The following is a 20,652-nucleotide window of genomic DNA, read 5'->3' on the forward strand; positions in this document are numbered from 1 at the left end:
TACCCAGTCCAGGTTCAGCCATATGAGAAAGATCATCGAGCTAAAACATCACCTTCACTTCTCTCTCCATATATATTTCTTCACGTGAGAGAGAAACTGTCTGAAGTAATTATGTGTCAAGACTAAATGTGCGTGTGAATGTGACGGGAATTTCATGTTTGCTGGTTCATTCTGAGACAGTACCGACACGGAATGAATCAAGGACCAGGTATTCCTTCCAAGGACGAGGTAAAATTCTTGGATTTTGCTGGTATTTTTATTCCACTGAAAGCAAAAACATAATGCTATGGATTCAATTCCGCTCAGGGAATTTCTTATCGCCTAGGTGCACCATATGTGATCTTGACAGGGTGACATGCGAGCCCCTTTGCAATGGGCTGAAGTGGCCACGGGGTTAAGGCGATGGGTTGCTCTTCCATTGCGCATGTGCGGATTTGAATCCGACTCCAGATGTTACTTTTATCAAACGCAACTGTGATTTCCCTTTGTTCCTCGCATCTTTAGTGTACACTGGATGGAGAATCTTGCTCTTGCCCTTCATTGCACCGGAGAATTATGACAAATCGATACGACATCAAGGTCGAAATAAAGCAATTTGATTCTGTTGAAAGTTAAATTGGGATAATGAAAAGGAGTGCAAACGTTTCTTTCCTCCTTTCATTCCATCTTGACTTTCTATGAATTTACATCGAATGAAAGTGACACAAATAAGCAGAGATCGGGCGCAATAGTTTATCCAGTGGGATTGTGAATTTTAATGTAATACTCCACACAGCGTTCTGATCAGTATTTTAAACAGTCAATTGGAATTGGAACTGCAGAAACGTTTGCAATGAAACGAATCTTTCATTCTTTCACAACCTTTTGTGTGTAAATCATACCGAGATGCATCATCCAGCGTGATCACCAAGTTGGCAACAATATAAGATCCACCAATTTTCTTTAGCAAACATGACTTCTGCACATACCCATCTGTGGTGTGCCCAGTGCCATTTGTTGTCTCCAGGCCACAGCACATTTCTTGTTCATGAGCTTATGAGCCTAGTTCCTGATCTGTCTGAACAGTTTGAGAAACCTTTTCTATCACTTCAGCCCATCCCCTCTGAATTCTAAAGGTATCAATAAAATAAAGCATTAGATGAAATGATGTAGGATTGGAAGTCGGCCTTTCAGCCCATCGAGTCTGCTCCACCATTCAACGAACTCATGGGTGATCTGATAATCCTCAACTCCATTCTCCAGCATTGCCTTGACAAAGCTTTATCGCCTGTTTAAATATCTGTCTGGCACAGTTTGAAAATACACAACAACTGAGCCTTAACAATAGTTTCGGTAAGGAGTTCCACCGATTCACTGGCCCCTGAGCAAAGAAATTACTCCTCATTTCTGAATTAAATGGGTAATATCTAATTCTGAGTTCATGTCCTCCGGTACTCTCCTCATACCAGAGGAAAAACCACCTGCACGTAACTACCCTGTCAAGATCCCATGAATATTGAACTTTTATAAATGTTATTATGTGATTATAGAGCTCCCCTCTGTCTCCTTTGTTTCAAGGAGAATAATCTCAGCCTAACCAATCATCCCACTTTCTCCATTTTATCCAGTGTTGACAACATGTCTGTAAATCTCTGCTGTCCCCTGCAGCGTCCTTATACATTATTAAGGCAGGTGGAGACATTTATGCGAAGAAACGGTTGAAATTTCAAGCACAGACGGGAATTGGAACTTGAAATCAGACAGGGACTGGAATCAGATTGGTCCACACAAGGACGAAATAGAGGAATGATAACTCTGACAATCTAATCATATCCCACGGACATTCAATGGCTTTACTGTAAACAAATTACCCTTTGTAATCTTCCACAGAACTAGTATTTCGGGAAAAAAACGGATAGAAAAAGGTTACATAAAGGCTTGGACAACAACATGTTCTTGAGACATTCTTTGATTATAAACTAAACTCATTGGTCCGTGAATCCTACATCGTTTGCAATACGTGGAACATAACTCTCTCCATTTGCCGAGATGGATGTAACTTCAATAACACTTAAGGAACTGGACACCGTCCACGACAATGCAGTCACTTGAGTGTACCCTCTTCAACACCTGCAATATTCATTCCCTTCACTGTTAAGGCACAATTGCAGCAGAGTGCACGAACTACAAGATGCACTGGAGTAAGTCATTCGTGCATTTTTCACAGAACCTTCAAAGCTCAACAGCTGTACTGACTATAAGGACAAGGTTGGAAGATGTAACGAAACGCCACCATTTTCAAATTACCCTCCAAGGCCCATAGCACTCTGACTTGGAAAGGAATCAGTGATAAACTCATTGGTGAAACGGTCTTGATGGGCAAAGTTGCATACTTCAGCTTTCCATCTTTTATATTACATTTTTTTCAAATGTTGATTTATGCGTGACCAGACTTGTGCTCAGTCCTTTAGCTGTTCCCTGACCTGGTGGTTGCTAATGTTCTGCTATCATCCACAGCCTGTGGTCAACAATAGAAAATAGCCGAAAACCCTCTCAATCAAATGTTTCCCCTCAAGATTAGACTGGTGTTGGAGAAGCACAGCAGGTCTAGCAGCATCTGAGGAGCAGGAACGATGAACGTTTCAGTCAAAAGCACTTCATCAGGAATGAGACTGGGAGCATATGGGACGGCGAGATAAATGGGAATAATGTGGGGCTGGGGAGAAGGTAGCTGAGAGTGCTGTAGGTGAATGCAGGTGGGGGGTGAACATGATATGGCAGAGAAGAAGGTGGACTGGATAGGTGGGAATGAAGATGCACAGATGGGACAAGTCAGGCGGACGGTGTTGAGCTGGAAAGTGGGAACTGGGGTAATGTAGGCGGAGGGGAAATGAGGTAACGGGTGAAGTCCAAATTGATGCCATGGGGTTAAAGGGACCCGAGGCGGATGATGATGCTTTCTTCCTCCAGGCATCGGGTCGTGAGGCAGTGGCGATACAGGAGGCCCAGGACCTGCAAGTCCTCGAGAGAGTGGGAGAGGGAGTTCAAATGTTTGGCCAGGGGGCACTGGGGTTGATTCTTGCGGGTATCCTGGAGATATTCTCTGACGTGCCCTGTGAGAACACATCTCCTCTCTCCAACTAAGAGGAGAACGCACCGGGAGGAACGTATACAAGAAATGACATGTGTGGAAGTGCAGGAGAAACTTTTATGTATGTGGAGGCCTCCATTAGAGCCTTGTACAGAGATGAGGAGGTAGATGTGAATGCAGGCTTTGCAATTCCTGCAGTGACAGGGGAAGGTGCCAGGAGGGAAGTGTTGGTCATTGGATGGCGTGGACTTGACGAGATAGTCACAGAGCGAATGGTCTTGGCAGAATGTGGAGAGGGGTGGGGAGGGGAACATATCCCTGGTGGTGGGATCCGTTTAGAGGTGGCGAAACTGTCAGAGGATGGTGTAATTTATGCAGAGGTTGGTGGGATAGAAGGTGAGGGCCGGGGGTTCTGTCCTTATTGTGGTTGGAGGTGTGGGGTTTGTGGGTGGATGTACGTGACATGGATGAGATGCGTTGGAGGGCATTTTAAACCACATAGGAGGGGAAGTTCCGGTCTTTAAACATGAAGGCTCTCTGGTGTGTTCTGTGGTGGAACTGAATCTTTGGGAGCAGACGCGATTGAGGTGGAGGAATTTGGAATACAGGGTAACACTTGCGCAAGAGGTGGGGTGGGAGGAGGTAAAATCCAGATAGCTGTGGAATCAGTGGGTTTGTAAAGGGTGTCAGCAACACTGACCTCGAGGGATATATTTCCCTCTCCACCCCTATCCACTTTTCACAAAGACTGTTTCCTCCACGACTACCTAGTCAAGCCCACGCCCTCCAATGACCCACCCTCTACTCGCGACACCTTCCCCTGCCACCGCAGGAATTGCAAAACATGCACACACATCTTCCCCCTCACATCCTTCCAAGGCTCCAATGAGCCTTCCACATCCATCAGATGTGCATGTGCACTTCCACACGTGTAATGTATTGCATCTGTTGCTCCGATGCGGTCTCCTCTACATTGGGGCCAACATACACCTTCTCGCAGAGCGCTTCAGAGAACATTTCCAGGGCACCCGCAACATTCGACCCCAATGCCCCATGACTAAAAACATCAACAACCCCCACCCCACACCCCCCCCCCCCGGCTCTCCCGAGGACATGCAGTTCCTGGGCCTCCTCCACCGCCAGTCCCTCACCACCAGATGCCTCATCTTCCAGTTCGGAACCTTTCAATCTCAAGGCATCAACGTGGTCTTCACCAGTTTCCTTATCTCCCCACGCCCACCTTATCCGAGTTCCAACTTTCTAGCGTGGCGCCATCCTGCTGACCTGTCCCACCTGTCTATCTTCCTGACCACCAAATCCTCTTCACCCTCTTCTCCAACCTATCACCTTTAACCCCAACTCCATCCACTTCTTGCACGCTCAGCTAAATTCTTCCCAGACCCAGTCCTCCCGTTTATTTCTCCACCCTCGCGGTTGCACAGTCCTTTGAGCGTAGGAGCTGCTACGTTACATTGATGTTGAATCGGACATTGTGTGAGGCCTCTTCTGGAATACTGCGTCCAGTTCTTGTCGCCCACTAATAGCAATGAAATTATTCAGCTAGAGTTGGTTTGGAAGTAGTAAACCAGCGTATTGATCGTTGGGAAGTTTCGACTTATAACGAAAGGCTGGATAGGCTGAGAATATTTTCACTTGAGCACTGGAGGTTGAAAGGTGACGTGATAGAAATTTATTAGTTATTGAGAGTTCGGATAGAGTTAACTGTAACTGTCTTTTCTCCAAGGAGGGGCACTTCAAGACGAGCGGTTAAATGCTTTAGGTGAAAAGAGAGAGATTTAAGATAAGAGATGCGAGGCTTTTTTTTAACAGAGGATGGTTTATGTGTGCAATTCACTTTCTGAGACAGTGATGAATGAAAGTACATTTACAATAATTACAGGATATTTGGATCGATAAATGAATTGGAAAGTTTTCGTGGGATTAGAGAAAAAGCTATTCATTTATGTCGAGTCCATTATTTATTGCCCAGAAGGCAGTTCAGAATAAACCACGATATTATGGATCTGGAGTCACATACCAGCCAGACCAGATAAGTATGGCAGTTTCCTTCCCTATCAGGCATTAGTGAATCAGATCTACAACAACTGATTCAACATCATCATTAGACTCTTCAAATCTTGGTATTTATTGAAATAACATTCCAGCATCTGCCATGTCAGGATTTGAACTGCTGTCCATAGAATTATATCTGGACATTCATATTAACAATGCAGTAGTAATATTACAAGGGCATTAGTAACACTCAGCAATTACAGGAGCCGTCAGATGCGACTCGTTTAGTTTGGCATTATGTACAGTATGAACTGATAGGAGTGAAAGACCTGTTTTCATGCTGCGTGAGTCTATGACTTTGACGCTATGAAACTGGAAGCTGGTTTGGATTAACAGCAGCATCGACAGTTTAATTGATCTCTTTCTGGGATATGTGATCTTGCTGGTTACTCTGGAGTTTTTATTGCTCATTGAGCCTTTCCCACACACGGGACTGTTTAACAGTCTGTCCATAGTTTGACTGAGTAAATGAGTTTCAACTGCAGCAGGTAATTGAATCCCGCATTGCGCTGGTTTCTCTGTGATATCGGTGTCTTTGTATCTACACAGGGTGAACTATTGGTTCAAATCATGTCCACACAGACGTAAGTCCCGTTGTCCATGTGGTGAATATGTTTTTATTCTTCCTGATATACCAACAGGGTGTGGATGTCGCTGGTCAGGACAGCATTTGTTGTTCATCCTGATTCGCTGCTGCCTCGCTGCATGAGAGGCATGGATTCGATCCCTGTCTTGTGTGATTATTTGCAGTTTGCACAGTCTCTCTTTGCTTGTGTGAGTTTCCTCCCACAATCTGAAGGTGTGTGGGGTACTGGGATCAGCCTTGGGAAATGAAGAGGAACGGAATAGTTATGGAGTGTGGCCACGTCTGATAGGATGTGTTTCGGAGGGATGGTGTCGACTGGAATGGGCCGAATGGCCAGCCTACCAAAGTGTCGGCATTCTCGGATTAAGGGTCAGCCATGTTGTTCTGGACCTGGAGTCACAAGTAGGCAGGATTGGGTAAAGATGGTAGCATCCCCTGTATAAGCGACATGTATGAATAAGATTGCAGGAAATTAAAGTCATGTTCTCTGTTACTGATGTCAGGCTTCCATTCCAGGTTTTATTCGTCGAACTTTAACATTACCAGATCCGTGTCTGAGTGCCCTAGAATGACTCGTTTATTATATAACCACAACACCACCTTCTCCAGGTTTCAGTATTTACTGGGAGCAATAAGCTGATCCTAAGCTGATGCAAACATAAGCAGCTGCTACTGCCAATGTCACGAACACTGATCCAAATAGGAACATGAAATTTCGAACATTGATACTCCAAAGTTAAAGATTCAACACGATTTAGATACGCCTGTTGGCTGTATCAGCAACATGTACTGCTTATGGCTATAATATTATAAATGGGGGCAAGTATTCCCTTTCGCCCCGCTTTTGACCAGGAGCAGTCCCAACCTTGAAAAACACACGCCGCTCTTCCGTCATTCCATCCCAACTTCCAATTGGATCTTCGTGGCTGCTTCACCCAGTTTCCCTGATATCGGGTCTGGAACTGGAATTAAGTGTGATTGCGTGCACCAGTTGGTACTGCCTTGTGTGGGCAAAGTGATGAAGTGGCCAATGTTAAACTATGATGCTATTGAAGCATACGTTTCAACAATGTCCTGATCTGTCCCATGAGTTTGGAGAGTTTCATTAATCCCATTCTCCAATACTCTCATTCATGGAATCTCCACAGACTCTGGGGACGTTAAAGTTAAAAATTCAGCCCATTCTGAGTTGCCACATGCCTGTCGCTAAGTCCTGATATTGTGTATTCTTCCTGACATTTCGTCTGCTACCATACTGGCTGCAGTTTGCAAGTGTGGTCTGTGGAGTGCTGGAACCATTTAGTATTTCGTTTTCTGCGTTGTGATTGCTGCAACTTCGCATTGAACCCACATCATAGCGGTCAGTTCTCTCAAAGTTTTACTTTTGATGAAACTCGGTAAGAAATAACTCGTTTTTACAGAATAATGTTCTCCGAGGTGATGATTTGTTTTCCATCGAATGTCGTTCTCTGATAGTTCAGCGTTTCATGTATCAGGACTTAAACCCAAAAGTTCTCGAAGATGTCCCTCCCTCCCACTCGCCCTCACTCTCTTTTCCGTCCCTCGTCCCATTTGACTGAGGCATTGCACAATCTAACATACAATTTCACGTTGCTCCCATCCAGTCTGTGCCGTTGCACTCACTGTTGCTGGGCGACCATGCCCCAATCTCTTCATTGGCACCTTCAAATCATTCGATCCGTTTGGATATCGTGGCTGTGAGATCAATTCTCTTTAGCAGCTTTTACTGACATGGACCAGAGATTATTGGAGCGTGAGGCTCAATAAATGGACACAGAGAATAATTGTGGAAAAGAGGCTCTATTGGAAAAGATCAGCCATGACTGCTTTCTGCAATAGCCTACTGGTATTATCGCTGGATTTTTAACACAAAAGGCCAGGTCACATTCTGGTGAGACGGGTTCAATTCTCACCACACCACGCCGGTGCTAGAATATAAATGCAAGAAATACCTCCAATTAAGAATACGCTAAAGCCGTTGTCTGAAAAGCCCATCGGTTTCACTAAAGGCCTTGAGGGAAAAAATCAGCTGTCCATGCTGGCCTCCATGTGACTCCAGACCGCTAGGCAATATATGCTGCAGAGCCACACTGCATGCTGGTGCAGAATGTTTAAAAAAAGGTTCATTTGACTCTACCTCGACAATTGTCTGCAGTTCACGTAAGTCCAAGGATGTGATCACACTGGGAAAGCTGCAGAAGAGATTCACTCGGATAGTGTCTAGGCTGAAGAGATTTGGTCATGAAGAGAGACAGGATAGACTGGGGTTGGTTGTCATGGTGCAGAGACATTTGTGAGAAGGCAGGGTTCAGATGTACAAAATAATGAGGGGTGTGGATAAGGTAGACTGAAAGTAACGTTTCCCATCGACGGAGAGATCGATCACAGGGGGGCAGAAATTTAATGAGAAAGACATAAAGGTTTAAGTAGATGTGTGGAAAAGCGTGAAAGGCCGGCGGGTGTTGGAATTTGCAACACTGTGTCTGTTAGGGTCAGGGAGGCAGGAACCCTGAGAACCTGAAGAAATATTCAGATGTGAATATGTTCTGCCAATACTATAAGGCTATGGGCTAAACGATTCGAGTCGTTAAGCAGTTGTTTTTGACAAATGGAGTCACAACGGGCTGAGGGGTCTCCTTTGAAACTGTTGTCCTCGGTAGTATCGTGGTTCATGTCGCCGCATGTTATGTGGGAGATACGAGCTCAATTCCTCTCTAGGGCAGTGCAAATGTTTTAAAACTGTCGCTAATATCTAAAGTGCGGGTTATTAATGCCTGTTCTTCCATTTTTCATGGGGCATGTCACAGGAAGGACAGTGCTGTCTGAATCAGCGTGGGGAAGGCCTGCAGCTCCCGGCGAGACAGTGTCAGTGAATGTACAAACACGTGACTTCTGCAACCTGCACCGTGTGTCTGTATTTGGAATCTAAACCTTTTAATAGAAAGAAGAAGAGAGCTGAAGAAGAAACAGGGTAAACCACTTCCGATGTGAGTACAGAAAGATTTTCCACAGCATCTTGAGGAAAACTGACAAACGGATCTGAGAAAGAGTTTCACTCTCAGAACTGTTAGTTCACAGAGGTGTTTTTGTTCCACTTAAGCACTTAAGAAATTGAATAACAATTTAATTGAAGACTTGAAATGTTAGCACACACCAGGCGATGAGTCACGTGCGGGAAACTGTGTTTACAAGCCAGATGTTTGATGACTGATAATGATGCAATAGGCTGAAGGGCCTCTCGCCATGCTTTTAAAAACTCAATGACTGTCATTTTTCAACTGAACCAATAAGGCAAAACAAAGTCACTATGAAAATTTGTAAACTTTGTATATCTCTTCCTTCGTGCGAAAGTGTTCAAATTCAGCTCTCTCACTGCTATTTCCCAACGTTGATTTCCAGTCAGGGGAAAATATTTGTTGTTCCTTTTGAAAGTCGTAAATTGCACATGAATTCTTGACATTACAAAATAGCAAAGATATCAGTGCTGTCAGAGCCAGTGAGAATTTCATATCGGAGATGAGTTCAAATGGAAATAAACGTTGAAATCAGTTGCCTTTGCCTGCTCAGACTCAGTACGACAAAAAATAATGCTTACTGAAACATTCAGTTTTTTTCAAGGATTTGATAAGTTGAATGACGAAAGGTTGGTTCTGTGACCAGAATGCGTTGGATCGAATGACTTGGAGATGCAGGTTTTGGACTAGGGTATGCAAATTTGAAAATCACAGAACACGAGTTTATAGTCCAGCAGGTTAAATTGGAAATACTAGCTTTCGGACTGCTGCTCATTCATCAGGCGGTTGTGGAATACACAGTTGAAAGACACAGAATTTAAAGCGCAAGTTTACAGTGTGATGGAACTGAAAGTGTACGTTGAACAATACCTTCATTTATGCTAAGTTTCCCATCTGTTAGAATAACCATGTTAGCTTCACTTCTTTCATTTGTAAAGCGCCAAACTTTTTATTTGAAAGTTACATTCTCAGGTGTGCTTGAAGAATTGGTGTCAGTCCCAGTGTGCTGTTGTCTGTTCCATAATGTTTAGACTGATTCTAATTTTATAAAATGAGTTACCAGAGACTGACATGGATTCATGCAGTTTTTGACCAAAGTGCAATGTAACTCTGCAAGTACAAATTCACCCCACATACGTATATATGCGTGTGTGTGTGTATGTGTAGGAGGGTTGCTGTGTGTAGATAGGGCAATGGGATCACCTGTACTGTGACATGAACCCAAGGTCGCAGTTGAAGCCATCCCCATTGGTTCCGAAATTTGCTCACAGCCTCTGCTCGGGCCCATTTAGCTGCTGCCTATGTCGAAGTCCGCCTTAGAGGATTGTCACCTGAAGGTCTGAGCTCGAATGTCCTGGACCACGGAAGTGCTCTCCAGCTGGGAAGGGGCACAACTGTCTGTGATTGATGTGCAGTTCCATTCATCTGTTGCTGTACCCTTTGCTCGGTTTCACCAATGTACCATGCCTCAAAACATCCTTGCCTGCAGCGTGGTTTTTTTTAGATTAGATTACTTACAGTTTGGAAACAGGCCCTTCGGTTCAACAGGCCACACCAACCCGCCAAAGCACAACCCATGCAGATCCATTCCCCTACACCTAACACTACGGGCAATTTAATATGGCCACTTCACCTAACCTGCACATTTTTGGACTGTGGGGGCAAACCGGAGCACACCCACACAGACACTGGGAGAATGCGCAAACTCCACACAGTCAGTCACCTTAGGCGTTAATTAAACCTGGGTCTCTGGCGCTGTGAAGCAGCCGTGCTAACCATTGTGCGGAGATTAGCGTCAGCCTAAACATTATGGCACGGACACAGCACACAGGGACTAACACCTTCAAAATATTATCGGGGCTGACACTAATTGTTAAAGTTCTCCTGAGAATGTGACTTTCAAATAAAGTTTTGCAAATTACATAAGAAAGAAGTGAAGCTAACATGGTCATTCTAAAAGATAGAAGATTTAACAATCAATCAAAATATTTTTCAATGCATAATTTCAATTACATCACACTGTAAACTTTTGCTATAAGTTCTGTGTCTTATAACTGTGTACTCCACGAACACCTGATAGAGGAGCAGCTCTCCAGAAGCTAATGCTTCCAATTAAACCTATTAGATTATGACCTGGTGTTGTTTGATTTATAACTTCCTATTAGAATGCGGATCTCACAATTAAAACAGAGGTGAGGAAGCTTTTCATATCTCAGACAGTTCTGGATCTGTGGAATTGCTTGTAGCAGAAAGCTGTTGAGGAAGTGTCATTAGGTGTAATGAGGCTGAGATCACCAGATCTTCAAACCGCACAGACACCAAGCGTTTTGGGTACAGGAAAGAAAGTGCAGTTCAAGGTTATCCGATCAGATATGAAACCATTCAATAGCGGAGCAGACTTGATGGTCTAAATGTTGTCTTTCTGTTCCTAAAATTGATGGCCTTAATATGAAACTGCAAAACCGACCTGGGTAAAACGTGCCAAATTTTAAAAAAGCGTGGTCCCCCGGGAGCACTGAACCGAGGTGAAATGAACAAATAACATCACAAATGGCAGATAATATGGATAATTGATCCGGAGTGATCAGTATACCAAGGTAAACAGGAAACCCGATATTCTGTATCGACATTGAACCTGGCCCCATGAGGCGTGTAGTTAACTCTCACAAACCACCATTCCCCTTCCATTTTAGTGACGCCCCCTCCGTTCTTCATTTAAACTGATTGAACGTGAGGCACTTGCAGCTAATGTTGCTGATGCGGAACTATAACATACAGGGAAGCGGTTCTGACTGCTGCACAACATCATTCTGCTTCAAAGGATCAGGCAGTATTTCACATCGATTACTGTAAATTTTAACATTTAACATGCCATGACAGTGAAAGCATTGAATCCTCATCACTGTACTATCAGGGAAGATTTCTGTTAACACCACCCTGGACACCATGAGATTCTTCATTCTATTCTCTCATCCTTCTGTGCATGATGCCCTCGGCTCTATTCCAGTCTTGTTGTTTGGCTTATAACACTGAGGCTAACCAATCATCTGTTGCATTGAAGTTTCTAATGTTTGAGACCTTACCTCTGAGCTGGCAATGTGCTGGCTCAGTGGTGATAACACTGGCCTTGTAAACGAGGAAAGTGATTGAAATATCCCATTCCTGTTTGTCAGTCCAAGAACTTGTTCCTGACGCAGAGAGATCAGCTGTATCAGGAATCTGTTTAATGCCTTACATCAGTCAATACCCTAGCCCTTGAAAGAAGGGAAAAGTGCCTTCCTCCTCTCTGTGCAGTCGGACAGTTCATCCTTCATTCTCCTCTGAGTCCACTTCCCAAAGAGTTTCAAATACTGTCAAAACTGAGTCTCAGCTATTTCCTTTCTGTGCTTTTCATACACAGAAGCTGCAGCGATTGAATGGGTTGGTATCTGAAATTGAAACGTACCTATGAACAATGTGCGTTGCTATTTCAGGATTGTTTTCTCTGACAGCGCTGGGACATGCCTGATGTTCTCTTTGATATGGAAGTGGCAGTGTTTGAGTTGGGTAGGCAAAGTAAAAACTTACACAACATCAGAGCATAGTCCAGCAGGCTTATTTGGAAGCACGAGCTTTCGGAGAGCCGCTCCTTCATCAGGTGGGTGTCTTTCTGCCGAAACTTGATGTATGTGTCAACGTGCGTGATCTTTTGGAAGATCATCTGGACTTTAACCGATCGTTCGTGGTGTCGAGGATGTGTTGATGTTGGGCTGGGGTGGACAAATTTGAAAATCACGCAAAGCCAGATTAGAGTCCAACAGTTGTCAACCATCTGTCGAAGAAGCTGTTGCTTCCAAATACGCCTGTTCAACGAAACTTGGTGCTGTGGGATTTTTAACTCTGATTGTCCTTGGTAATGTTTATCTTATCGAAGACAGTGAAATAATTTTCGTTCGTAGAGATGAAAATTCCAAATATTATCCACCTCAGTGTAACAAAAAAAAGCTTGGATGTACTGTGAATCTCCACAACGCTCTTGCGCCAAGTAAATTTCGAACCTATAACCATCTGATCCGTAGCCAGGTATACGAATGGTTGTAACACTGGCCAGATACACCGCTGAGATTTTGCACTCTGCAGACCTTTGGTGTTAACAAGGACATGAGCAATAACAGTAACAGTCCCAAGGCGAACAAAAATCAAACATAATCACCATCAATTATTCACTTCAAGTTGTCCTCAAATAAAACTACCATTCACAATCTGATCGGCCAATCAACGAGGTCACTGCTGATCGAGGAAATTTCAACTTATTTTGCTGCGTTTCCACTATAATTGGAGGTAACCTCCAGCCTAATGACAATATCGCATTTCCCACAATTTTCAGATTTAGATTGCGTCAATGACCTGTTCATATTTGCAGGAAATAAGTCACATTAAATGAGTGAAGAAGTCCTTTTGGTGATGTAATCCAGTGTAGAGTCGGTCAGAAAAGAAAAGTCAAAGACCTGAAACATCACTCGCATTTCTCTCTATATTACTGCATGTTCCTGAGCTGAATATTTCCAGGACTTGACTTCAATATCTCAAGAATTTTTTTTTTCCCACGACAGATTCTTCATAAATCAACTAACATCTGAGGTGTTGAGACTTATTTTACTTCAGATTAAATTGGTTGAATATCCTTTCCCCCAGCCTAATATCCCAATCCTCCCTCATCTTCCATGTATATACAAGCTGTTCCAGGTGAGGTTGCAGCTCCCAACCTGACGTTCCATTGCTCCTTGCTGCTCCATATCAATAGAAGCTGCTGCAAGTAAGATTGGAGCTCCCACTCTGATGTCCCAATGCTCCCTGCTGCTCCATGTCATTAAAAGCTGCTCTAGGTGAGAGTGGAGCTCCCAGACTGATCTCGCAAAACTCCCTGCTCCATTTCAAATGAAACTGCTCCAAATGAGATTGGATCTTGCGGTCTGATGTCCCAATGCTCTCTGCTGCTCCATGTCATGAAAAGCTGCTCCAGATGAGGTTGGAGTTCTGAGACTGATCTTGCAAAGCTCCCTGGTCCATGTCAAAATATGCTGCTCCAAATGAGGTTGGATCTCGAAGTCTGATGTCCCAATGCTCCCTGCCGATCCATGTTAATAAAAGCAGCTCCAGGTGTGGTTGGACCTCCCAGTCTGATGTCACAATGCTCCCTGGTCCATGTCTACAGACGCTGCTCCAGATGAGGTGGGAGCTCCCATCCCTGTCAGCTCCCTCACCTCTATACCATCATAGTAATATTGCTCACTGACCATTTCCACCACTGGAGCCATTGGTGGAATATCCGCACCAAGAAAACCTAATATTATTTTTCATCACCCCCGAATCATACTAAAATACTTCCTTTCTTCAACCTTATTTAGCATGTGCATATTGCAGTCAATCCGAAATAAGATAATGGTGTTAATTGACGGATGTTCAATAAAAATTACATCTTATTTTTCATGTTGAGTAACTGCTACTTAAAAAGGACAATGCTTGTAATGAAATCACAGTTTTATTCCCTGTGAGCGAACGTGATTTGTATTATTTAAATTGAACTTGTTCGCTGTGTAAAATTTCAAAACAACATTGGTATTGTTGCCATCCACCTTGAAATGTGGTCATAGAGATGTCATTGAAATACACCCTTCAGTCCAACCTGTCCATGGCCGAACAGATATCCAAACCCAATCTAGTCCCACCCGCCAACACCCAGCCCATATCCCTCCATACCCTTCCTCTTCATATTCCCATCCAAAAGCCAGTTAAATGTTGAAATTGTACCAGCCACCACATCCTCTGGTAGCTCATTCCATACACCTACCACCGTCTGTGTGAAAACGTTGTCCCTTAGGTCTCTTTTATATCTTTCCCCTCTCACACTAAACCTATGCCCTCTAAGTCTGGACTCCCCGATTCCAGGGAAATACTTTGTCCATTTATCGTATCCATGCCCCTCATAACTTCGTAAACATCTATAAGGTCAGCCCTCAGCCTCCAATGCTCCAGTGGAAACAGCGCCAGCCTATTCAGACTCTACCGAACGCTCAAATCCTCCAACCCTGGCAACATCCTTGGAAATCCTTTCTGAACCCTTTCAAGTTTCACAATATATTTCCAATAGACAGGAGACCAGAATTGCACGCAATATTCCAACAGTGGCCTAACCAATGCCCTGTACAGCCGCAGCATGTCCTCCCAACTACTGTACTCAATACTTTGAACAATAAAGGAAAGCATGCCAAACGCCTTCTTCCCTATCCTATCTACCTGCGTCTCCACTTTCAAGGAGCTATGAACCTGCACTCCAAGGTCTCTTTCTTCAGCAACATTCCCAAGCCCTTATCCTTATTTTTATAAATACTGCTAAGATTTGCTTTCCCAAAATGCAGCACCTTACATTTATGCGAATTAAACTCCATCTGCCATTTCTTAGCCCATTGGCCCATCTGGCCAGATCCAGTTGTAATCTGAGGTTACCCATTTCGTTGTGCACTACACCTACAATTTTGGTGTCATCTCTAACTTACTAACTGTACCTCTTATGCTGATATCCAAATCATTTATGTAAATTATAAGAAGTCGAGGACCCAGCACCGATCACTGTGGCACTCCACTGGTCACAGGCCTCCAGTCTGAAAAACAACGCTCCACTGGCACCCTCAGTCGTCTACCTTTGAACTAGTTCTGTATCTAAGTGGTTGGTTCTCCCTTTATTCCATGAGATCTAACCTTCCTAATCAGTCCTCCATGAAGTCCATATAGATCACATCTTCTACTCTGCCCTCATCAATCTTCTTTGTTACATCTTCAAAAAACACAATCAAGTTTGTGAGACTTGGTTTCCCATGAAAGCCATGTTAGGTATTAGAACGAAACGTCTGTTAATGACATTCGTTTAAAGACACTTTAGATGTTTAAGCTGCATCATTCTGTGGTTATTGATCCACAGTTTACGTTCACTTCCTGCAGTTAACATGCTGATTTCTCCAGTTGTTCATAGTTCAGTGTGATGCATCCAGTGTGTGCATAACAAGAGGGAGCTTGCTTCCCACATCTTGTGTTTATCTGTGTCTTATATCCAGCCTTCATCAATGGCAAGAGCAAGGGGGAAAGGGCTAGATCAATGTGTAAGTCTGTCCATGCCAATCACGGCACCCACATCGGCAATTCTCTACTGTGCATTCACACCAGTTTTCTGTGCCGCTACACCCACCCCCTGCACCTTTTGAAATATCTCTATTATTTTGTGGTGTCTCTCTGTGCTCTTACCACCAAGATGAATCACTTCTACCCAACCTGCTCCAGATTTCATGTGACAAAACACTCATTAAGAATCCCATAGCATTAAAGATGCACATCGCATCTCTCGTTATTTGATTTCCCTGGATCTCTTTCATAAGATTAACGTTCACAGCAACTTGACTTGGAAAAGAAAATCGCGTTCCTTTTCATTATCCCCTTTCAGTCTACATTTCGTTAAGTTCAGGCATCAGTCTCAAATTAATCTTTGAGGTTTTATAATGTGGTCGATGCAGACAAACTAACCATTGGAGTTCCAATTTCAATACGACAGTATGGTAATCCGAAAATAGCGACGAGAGTGGGATTCGAACCCACGCGTGCAGAACACAATGGATTAGCAGTCCATCGCCTTAACCTCTCGGCCACCTGGTCGTGTATGCATGAAAGGATATGACATAATCTCCCAGACCATCACAATCTCATCACCTTTGGCCAATCTCCCATTCACAGCCTCCAACCTCATTGTCCATGAACCCCACACTGCCCGATTCTACCTCCTTCCTAAGACCTGCTGTCTCTGCCTGCGCCTGTTTGACCCGACTCATCTCTTCCTACGTCAACACCTTCCTGTCTCCCCAGTCCAGGAAATTCGCACCTACGTTTGTGACACCACTTATGTACTTAATCTCACTAAAGACTTCTGTTTCCCTGGTCGACAATGCGTCATCTTCGCCTTGGAGATCCAGTCCATCTGCACATCCATCTGCCATGACGAAAGTCTCCAAACCCTCTGGTTCTTCATCTCGCCCCATCCCAACTTGTACCCTTCCACCGACACCCTCATCCAGCTGGCTGAACTGGTCCTCACCCTCAACAACTTTTCCTTCCAATCCTCCCACTTCCTCCAAACCAAAGGGGTAGCCATGGGCACCCGCATGTGATTGGGCTATACCTGCCTGCCTGTTTGTCAGATATGTGGAATTATCCATGTTTCGCATTTACTCTGGCACCTCTCTCCACTTGATCCTCTGCTACATTGATGAATGTGTTGGGCGTCACTTTTGTGCTCCCACGAGGAGGTTGAACAGTTCACCAACCAACACCTTTCACCCCGACCTCAAATTCACCTGGATCTTCTTGGCAACTCCCTTCCATTTCTTGGAATGACCAATGACAGACATATATTAAACCCCACTGACTCCCACAGCTAACAATACGACACCTCCTCCCACCCCACCTCGTGTAAAAACAGAATCCCTTATTCCTAATTCCTCCGCCTCTAGTGCATTTTTTCCCAGGATGACCAATTTCACCTCAGAAAGTCCAAGTTGGTCTCCATCCCACGTGTTTGACAATGCCCGCCAGTGCATCTCCTCCACTTCACTCACCACCGCCTTTAAACCCCACCCCTCCCGCAAGACGGACAGAATCCCATGGTTCTCAACTTTCATCCCACCAAACTCAGCATAAATCATATAAGACTCCACCACTTCTGCAATCTCCAAACAGACCCCACTATCAGGTATATATTTCCCTCCACACACCTATCAGCATTCTGAAAAGACCATTCTCTCCACGAACCCCTTGTCAGGTCTACAACCCCCAATAAACACACACCCCACTTCTGGCATATTTCCCTGCCACCGCAGGAAGGGTAAAAGCAGCTCCCACACCACTCCATTCATCTCCGTCTAAGGCACAAAGGGATCCTTCCACTTCAGTTAGAAATTCACCTACAACTTACAATGTCATCTACTGCATCTGTTGAATCCAGTGTGGTCTCCTCGACAGTAGGGAGACAGGACACCTTCTTGCAGATCATTTCAGAGAACATCTTTGGGACACCCGTTCCCAGCAACTTCACCATCCAGTGACTGAACACTTCAACTCCCCCTCCCACTGCGTCAAAGAGTGCAGGTCCTGGGCCTCCTTCAGCGCAAAACCATAACCACCGAATACCTGGAGGACGAACGCCATATATTGCGCTTTGTGACTCTGTCACCTCACGGGATAAGTGTGGATTGAACAGTTGCCTCATTTCCCTTGCCCCAAGTCCCAAGCCTCAAAATTGGCACCGCCCTCTGAACCCATTACATCACTGTTCCTTCTGAACTTTCATCTTCTCCCTCACCTTCATCCAACCACCGCTTTCCCCCATCCCCCCCATCCCCAAATCCCTTCCAATTATCTCTCAGTCCCGACTCACAAGCCTTATTCTTGTTGAAGGGCTTATGCCTGAAATGTGGATTCTCCTGCTCATCAGATGCTGACTGACCTGCTGTGCTTTTCCAGCACCACACTCCAGACTCTGATCTCTAGCATCTGCTGTCCGAACTTTCTCCTAGGAATAATCAATGACCTCGGAGTGAAGATGCCCCTGGATTGCATTGATCACAGTGTGTCTGAGTTTTGCGTTTATTTTGGGTGAGGGCAGGCTGGATCTGAGACGAGCACTTAACACCCAGACAACGGGAATGGTATCAGATACAGACGTTAGGGCGGGCTGAAGTGAAGTGGAAAATTCAGTTAGAAGGTGGATCAGTACAAATGCATCATATCACCCAGACTGTAAAAGACACGCAGAAGGAGCAAATCAACTTCAGTGCAGGCACAATGACAGATACAGTGGAAAGAAGACAATACAATACACTGAGATGGAGTGGAATTATTGATGAGAAAGAATTAAATATTGAAGCTATTTTACATAAAGATTGCCCTCACATTGGAAAAAGGAATTTCCTGCAGTGTAACGGTGATATTTGCCTGTGACATCACAATGCTGAGAGATACTGACATATTATCAACTGTAGTAGCGTGGCCGAGTGAAAGCATGATCGGCCCATCAATCAGAATTCAATACTTCAAAGCTTTCCTCTGCGCTGTACAACCTATTTGCTGCTCCTGTCGTCAGATCCCAATCGCTTCACAGTGTATCTTTTTCTGCTTCCTGCCTCACGGAAACACTTGAAACATGATCCAATCCCCAGTGTTTCCGCTTTAACCCATATTTTGTAACTCCCGCGCTGACACAGGTACGAGTGACCAATTGGCCTTTTTGAGCGCTCGCACTCTGTATGATCTGTGCACTGTATCTGATCCGCAGGACACACTGCAGAAATTATCCCATCCCAGCGGACTGAGCTGCCTCCATTGATAGAGCTGTCTCCATTGGTGGAGTATCACACAGTAACAGCCAACATCTTTTGATGTCATCCTCGAAGGTACTTTCTCCAAAAAAAAGGAAGACTGCGGGAAACTGCTGTCGTCAGCGCGATGTACAGAGGCCCAGCGGGAGCCTTGTGGGCCACAAAACCAGAAATCAATGGATAAAAAGATTCTTCTTTTTAGAAGAATCCAATTCAGACCATCAGGTGAACACTTCCTGGGGAGAAAATGGATGTGGGAGAGCTGACAGTCTCAACTGGTTCCAGCATTTACAATCTTGGTCCGTGTGACAACAAAAGCAGAAACCTGGAACTGTTTATCTTGCTTCTGAAAAACAGGTTATTAAATTTTGAAGAGCATTGATATTTCTCCCTGATGTTCATGAAATGATCAAGAGCAGAGTACGGTTCCCTGAGTATGGTCTGACTTCTGGGTTATGGACTGTGATATTCTGCTGACATAATCTGAACACATATAAAGAAATGACTCAGTGACAAGATCTGCTGAATTGGATTCCGTGAAGAACAGAAAACGATGTAATGAAAAGAGCCACAAGAGCTGGAATGCAGCAAATTATTTTCCAGACTCGAGAAGAGTGCACAGTGCTCTTTCCAGGGGTCAATATCTGTGCAAGTTGACCGAAACAGCGTTGGGTGTTATTGTAAAGCATCTTTTGTATAATGGTGCAAAAGCACGGAACTTTTGTATAGAGAGGATAACTTCAAAATCCCCAAAGAGGCAAAACACACAAATGAGGTAAAGAACAAAGTAACCACACAAATTGGTGTTACGCCATGGAGTAAACTTCCCTGCTCAAATTTCGTTCAAAATCGCTCTCTGTCTAATTCCTAAGACTGATATTCGAACAGTGAATGGTCTATGTCAATAAAAACTGCTCTGATCTCACAACTTCAGCATTTCATACCTAACCGCTTAAGTATGACTGGCAATAGTAATTGATCCCTCACTGTGTTACTTCAGCACACGTCGAGAACAAATAACTATAAGAGCAACAGTCATGTATGTAACTGGGATTTGACCCGATTCTGTTGCAACCAATCGATTCAGCTGTAATTGAAATTGTTTCCACCGTTCCTGTGTCGGTTATAGGTTTGCATAGCTTAGTGGTGAGTTTTCATTCATTGAATTGGACCCAGCATCCTTTCTCAGGTTGAAATATACAGGGATATAAAGACATGATGAAAGACACGGTCAGTGTTTACTGGACTATGAAGATGCGAGGAATGACACGGCCATGATACCATGTCGTTATTAACGATGGAAATGAGGTTTACTGGTAGATAAAGCCACGAGAAATGAAAAGAGGGGGTTTAAAGGGATGGTAGCATTAAATAAGGAATAACGCGGGAGAACTCAGGAAAGACTTAGTTGTGTCCGAAGAGAGGTTATTCAGCTGATGTGAAGTTGTTACGAGTAAACACGAGGGAAATTCCGTCGTTTAGATGAGTGGA

General features: G+C 44.2%; 1 non-coding gene across 1 annotated transcript; it reads right to left on the reverse strand.

The window, feature by feature from the left end:
* Positions 1–16,365: 16,365 nt before the first annotated feature.
* trnas-gcu (transfer RNA serine (anticodon GCU)) lies at positions 16,366–16,447 on the reverse strand. Its single transcript has one exon. It is a non-coding gene; the product is annotated as a tRNA-Ser (tRNA).
* Between the last annotated feature and the right edge of the window lie 4,205 nt (positions 16,448–20,652).

This window comes from Chiloscyllium punctatum, unplaced genomic scaffold (genome assembly GCF_047496795.1).
Source record: "Chiloscyllium punctatum isolate Juve2018m unplaced genomic scaffold, sChiPun1.3 scaffold_125, whole genome shotgun sequence".
NCBI lineage: Eukaryota > Metazoa > Chordata > Chondrichthyes > Orectolobiformes > Hemiscylliidae > Chiloscyllium > Chiloscyllium punctatum.